Raw genomic sequence first — 7,005 nt, forward strand, 5'->3', positions numbered from 1 at the left:
ACTTAAATACTTTTAGGAATTCGATCCTTTAGTTAATTACACACACATGGACATCTTTGGAATGCCCTTTGATTTAAATTTGATAAGTGCAGGGTATCCAAGGCACTTGCCAGCGAGGTACAAGTAATTGAAAATGATCGGAAAGCCGATGCACATAATGCTGTGCTTACTGCGAGCTTAAAGCCTGGAAACATTAGCAAGCTGAAAGCAAGGAGTTAAGAGAAGAGTTGCCTGAGTGCAGGCATTATGGACTCTAAAACACAATAGCTTATTGCAGACAGTGATGAATGGCGACACATTTAAGTAGCTATCTGGGTCAATCACATAACAGACCATTTTAGTAGCTTGCCTTAAGCAAATATTAATGGCAAAGGCGAGAAGACTTTTTAAACCCTTTGTTAAACAATAAGCTTAACAATTGTCAGAGAACCAATAAAGAAATGAGAATTTTAAACTTTAATCACAAATATATCAACATTTTCTAATGAAATATAAGAATAAGATGCCTGTTTCATTGAGAGCTTTAAAGTATGCCTAAATACATTTCTTTTAGAGTTCAATTTGAAATGCAATTGAAAGCTGCAGCCAATTAAATAAAACACTGCGAAAGTTGTGCAGTCGAAATGGAAATGTAGTCGAGCCTGACGAGAAGGCCAATAAGCAAAAGGAGAGGGGAGAGCGGCAGAAGCGTGGCGTAAAAGTTCGCTAGCTGGGGCTGGATTATGCTGCGTTCCAACAAGTTGAATTTAATTGCATTTCACAGAAAGTTAGCCGAAAAACAAATGTAAACAGGCGACCGGGCGTCACTTTAACATTTCGAATTACACAAAAACAAACATTAAACAGTCGACCGACAAAATTTGGCTAAATTAGTTCAACAATTTTGAAGAGCAATTTTGCATGCAACGTATGTTTTGTGTACCGCTGGCGATTATACATTGAAAAATGCTTTGGGGATTAAGAAATCAAGCTGTGTATGCGGCATTTATAGGGTGTTGGCATAGCCGAGAGGCGCCAATCGATTGCATTTAAGCAGCGTGTTTTAATGAAGTGCATTAGTTGGCAGCTGTGATGTTCCACTTGCCACATATAAAATAAGTAAACACTTAGCCAAGCCATTAGGTCTAATAATTCTGCACAGCATCAGGCAGCTGCTGTGGGACAGACCATCTATCAATTTGGTACCCACATCGATCTCTCAGGCTCCTCCTTTAAATAATTTGCATAGAAAAAATCACATCAACACGTTGATAGAACGGACACGGGACAGGGCCGAGCCATTTATCAGCGCCCAAGTCCCATAAATAAAACAAATAATACAAAAATATGCAAAATAAAATGTATTAAAAGCATCGAAATATAAGCTCCTTAGAAAAAAAACCAAGTAAGCGAAAAACGTGGAGAATGCTCGACTAGAAGATATTCTGTATCTAACTTTTTGTTGTCTGCCAAATTCTATAGAATTTTCGGATTATTGCAACAATACAGCTTAGAGAAATATTCACATTGAGAATTAAGTGCCAATTCCCACTGTCAGATACTGAGATGAAGTCTCCATCAAACCCGCTTTTACCTAGTCCATGTCTTTGGGGTATAAAAGGGTCCAGAGCCAGAATACATTTGGCCTAATAGATGTGCCGAATGAAATGGGCTTGGACCCCAACCCTGCAGGCACTGTTCGCATTTGTGCGTTAAACAAATGGCCGATGACCCATAATAAAAATTATTATGAATGTAGAAGAACAAGAAAAACCCATTGGGCTCCCCCTGGCCTATGGCCTTGAGCCCATGAATTGGGAATTTGTGGATGGCAACGACTGGCACCCTTTGGGAGTTGGCCGTGCTCGACTCGACAATGTTGCTGCCGAATTGTATTGGGCTTTGTGCCAGGGTACGTGCATCAAGATTCAATTGAGAGCTACGAACCGAAAATGAAAAATATATATACCTATATTTCTATATAGCACGCACATACACATAAGTATATAGATAAACTAGCCGGGCGTTCTGGAAGTGAAAATCAATTCTCGTCTCTGGATTTCAGAACAAATAAATAGTTCATTTGTGGCATCGCGAAATTTCTTTTTCCAAGAAATAATAGAGCTATGTTTTTTTACAGCTTCAAGACTCGCAAACGCAATCTTCCATAATAATAGCGATAAGTTATGTGTAGTGCTGCGATAGGAGAACTCAAAAAAAAAGAGGTCTCTGTTCTGTAATTAAGCGAGCGTGTTTACACTTTACAATGTAAATATAAATAACTTGAACTTGTCAGTTTACAGTCAACAGTTCGATAATAAGCACGGGCCGTCGCACAACGAACGCATCAAGGATGAAACTCTTCACGGGAATGTGCATAATAATATTGATTGCTGGACTCTTGGCTCTGCCACTGCCGACTTGCGATCATGTTAAAGGATCAGATTTGGCAATATGCAAGACCCAGATGCGCCGCTGGTACGAGCTAAGAAATCAATTCATTGACGACTGCTGCAGAGATCTGATTTCAAAAGGACTTGACGGTCAGTGCGAACAATGCGAAACACAGGCGCGTCAAAATGCAACAGACGCTTTGCTATCGAAACCAACAACTGTCGAGCCGATTGATAGGGCTTTAAACTCTAGGTGTACAATGTGGTTCGGCAGTTGTCAAAAAATTGATTGGAATAAAAAAAAATATAAATAAATCAAATTAAAACTAAGTACGACTATGAGATACCCTGTACGAAGCGCCGATCTAAACTTCAAATGTGTATGAATACAAACAATCAAGACCATACTTAATAAATATGTATGTATTTTAAAATTTGTGGGTGGCTTTGTGTTTTTAGTTCTATTACGATCCTAGATGTGCTCAAAAAACAGGATTTTCGATGATACAAAACAAACTTGCTCGAAACTGCAAGTCTTCAGCCTATGTAGATCGAGATTAATATTCGAGATCGATTATTTCACACATACGAACCGATAGACAGAAAATTCTAGATCCAGACAATTCTAGATGACTCTATAATCTATACGGTATGCCAGTTACATTTGCACCTATATACCCCTTTTACCCAATTTCAATGCGCTCTAGGTATAACAAAGTCAAATTCACCTTAGCTTTAATTAAGGACCGCAACCCAATACTTCTATTTTAATAGGAATATAAATAAAAGATTGAATGAATGTCGCATAATCTCTGAAGTGGTATGTACTATAAATGCTTTCGAAGTAAACAAAGCGATTAAAGTCAATATTATGCGTTGTCATTAACTTTGCATCATTCTTCAATATCATAAATACTCACTCTTCAATTCTGTGGAACCTAAACGATCGCCGAGAACTTAACGAACATATGCTCTCTGTGCTCTCTGCTCTGCACAATCCAGAGAAACTTAACGAATGCTTACATTTTTAACGTGAGCTTCAGTTGAGTTTCTCTGTTCAGTTCTGTTCAGCTCAACAGTTCGATTTTAAGCAGGGTCCGTCGCACAACGATCGCGTCAAAGATGAAACTTGACCTGGGCTTATGCTTAATAACATTGATTGCTGGAATTTTAGCAGCGCCGACTTGCGAGCATGTAAGTGGATCAGATTTCAAGAGATGCAAGTTGGAGATGCGCCGCTGGTACGAACTAAGGAACCAATTCGTTGAGGAGTGCTGCAGAGATCTCCGTTCAGAAGGATTCGAGGATCAGTGCGAACAATGCGAAACAGAGGCGGGTCAGAAAGCAACAGATGTATTGGTAGGGAAACCAACTAGTTTCCAACTGATTGATAGGACGGGGTTAAGATCTGGTTGTACAAGGCGGTTCGGAAAATGTCAAAAAATGAATCATTGGAAAGACAAACAAAACATTTAAAAAAAAATCAAATAAAAACAAAGTAAGAGTGCTCAAGTCTGACGCTCTCGACTAGTAGATACCCTGAACGCAGCGCCAATTCAAACTAGTTGTGAATGAATACAAAAATCCAGACAATACTTACAAAATGTGTTTTTTACAATTTTTGAGCGAAATCAGAATGCTTGATGATTAAAAGCATTCTAGATGCCGAGTTCGAGCAACTCGAGCTGAAGCAAGCGTGCTTTACTAAGAAATATACATACTATAACTATATTTATATTTCTTAAAATATTCTATATGCTTATCAATGAATTAAATTTTGTGTATATATTTTGTGGAGGTGGCTGAGATCATGATGAACAAATATTCTATGCTTTTCGTCGCCCAATGCATCAATAATGAAGTTTGCAACAATCTTCTAATGCTCTGCTCAAATTTGTAGCGCAAAATCATAAAGTTCTTTAAACGATGCATATATATATATATATATATATATATATATATATATATATATATATATATTCATATACATTTGAATTTTTGTTGTGGGCTGAACAATGGACAAAGGTCCTTTGGAGCCCCGCTCTGTGCCCTGCGCAAAATGTGAAAAATATACAATACGAATTATTCTCCGGGCACATTCCATTCGCATCATTGGGCTGTACTCGTACGTATGAGCCCGGCAACACATACAAGTGCGACTAAATAAATAATAGAAATATTTCTCACAGTTATTTTTGCATATTTTCATACTGAATTCAACAAGGTGGACACGGTGGCCAGTGCCAGGGGTTGGGGTTAAATGTTTTGATGTTTTTTACATTGTTTGCATGGGCAACATTTTAAGGTACTTGCGTTGAGTAAAAATAAATAAATGAATATAAATAAATATAGTAAATATGCGGCAAGTGCGGCAGCGAGTGTTGGCGAATGGATCGAAATCCATTAGCTCGAGAGCTTCTGCCCGTGTCCCAGGAGCAATGATAGCTGCGAACCTAATAGCCTCGCCTCGACGTGTTGTCCCTTTCAATTATGCTCAGACCGGGCAGTGCGGAGAGAGTGTCGAACCACTTCGTCTTGGTCCTGCGGTTTTTTTTTTTGGCTACTTGAGCATTTTTCAATTTTACACGTAGCCGTCGAAGAGTGAGGCTCATTGTTATGTTTTGTTGTGCTGTTGCCTCTGGGCTGGGAGCGCGATCCCGCGGGCTGCCTTGGCCAGGGATGAGTATTGGCCGTGGAATTTATTGGCAGTGGAATAATGCCAGGCACGTTCATTTGATTACATTAAAACGAAAGTGGCTAAAAAGGTTGCCCGGCTGCCCGGCTGCCCGGCTGACCGGCTATCTGGCAGTTTCACAGCCCTGCTCGATCCCAGTCCGGTTGCAGCATAATTGAGCTGTGGCCAGGCGGCATTTTTAAATAAATATATAATGCACGTGGCTATGGGAGTCGCTTATTATGCGGCTGATAATGCGTATACGAATTTCTGCCATTTTCTGCTATATCGATTTCTTTTTTTATATTTTCTGTATGGAAAACAATAGAACCATACACACACCCGGTCATTTCGAATGAATGGAGTGTAGGGTGTAATTTCTATTTTACTTTTGGTATATTTTTCGAATGTGTGCCAAGGGTTGGGGCCCGTGTTTCAATTGTTATGCTAGTAAGACTTTAGGGTGGAGCTCTCGCTTTGTTCGAGCAGAATAGTGACTCACATGCAGGACTATTCATAATTCCAATTTATTAAATTAGCTGCAGCATTGCTTGGGCTTTCAAATTGGGACCTGACAACAGAAGAAACTGATATATATTGGGGAGCTTTTCATAGCATATAATTAAGTGCATTATATTTTCTACATATACCAGCGCTTGGCCTCTGCCACAGTTTTGGCCAAAATATGACAGCCGAGGCAATTCGGCTAATTGAATCAACATTTCAATTACGCGACAAAATTCAGAACTCAGCCCGCATTCAAATGCGCACAACATGCATAATTATATTGTTTATATTTAGTTTTCTAAAATAAACGTATTTTTATTGAACAAACAAACAATAGCAAAATATAGCCTTGGAGCAGCGAATAGCTAATACTCTTTTAGTCATATTTACAAAAAAAAAAATTTTTTTTAATTTAATGAATTTATATAAAGCAGAGTAAAGTTTGTTTGATGATAGTTTGATTAAAAACCTGGACGTATTTGGCGGTAATATAGGCTAAATTTGATTTAGATTACATTACGGTTGCCCTAACATAATTATAATACACTTTGGTTGTCGAAAAATAAATAAATTTGTCATGCAAAGAGCAACAACAACAACAACAAGAATAATACAATAATAATAACGCACAAATCAAGCACTCGACTTAATTGCATTTAAATGAAATTAGCATTAAATGTTTACAAATTTTGTGGCACATTTGAGTGTGTGTGCAGCGAGTCCATTTATTATTCGACTAATTTGTGTATATTTTAATGTTTTATTTTATACATATATACATGATTTTTAAATTGCGGTTTGGATGGCGCTGTTAATGCTGATAAATTATCGCAAAGTTGGCTGCGTTGTATTCATCTTTTTTTCCGCTATTAGTAGCAAGAGCATTTAACTTATTTAACAAAGTGCATAAATAAACATTAAAAAAAAAATGGAATGAGATGTGGATATGTTGCACCCGCATAAATAATAAATTATGCTCAAACCCAAGGCCGAGCCGGGCTCCTCTCGAAGCAGAAACCAATATTATTATTACAGGGTCGGTTAATTTATCTATGGGCTGTCCAGTTAAATAAAAAAAAACGGAAAAAGCAACGTGTAGTAAATTTAATAAATTCATTATCAGCTCATTAACAACGAGCTTGCGTATGGGGCGTATGCGCAATATTGCAATGCAGCGCAATTAAAGCCGAAATGCTGACACGACAGCACACAGCAAATTAATAATACGCGTAAGCGGAAAAGTTCAACAGCCGTTTGCTGGGCATGTGAAAAGCCTTAAAGCCATTCAATTTTCACATAGCAAAGCGGGTGGGCGTGGCAACAACTGGCGCGCGCGCGTTTGTGTGTGTGTGTGTGTGCTCACAGGCCCAACGGCCGGCAGTCTAATTGCAAAATAATATACACAGTTCTGAGAGCAGGGTTGGGCCTTTCATCAATGCCACACACACAGCA

This window comes from Drosophila novamexicana, unplaced genomic scaffold (assembly GCF_003285875.2).
Source record: "Drosophila novamexicana strain 15010-1031.04,08,12 unplaced genomic scaffold, DnovRS2.1 tig00000974-arrow-arrow-pilon, whole genome shotgun sequence".
Classification (NCBI taxonomy): Eukaryota; Metazoa; Arthropoda; class Insecta; order Diptera; family Drosophilidae; genus Drosophila; species Drosophila novamexicana.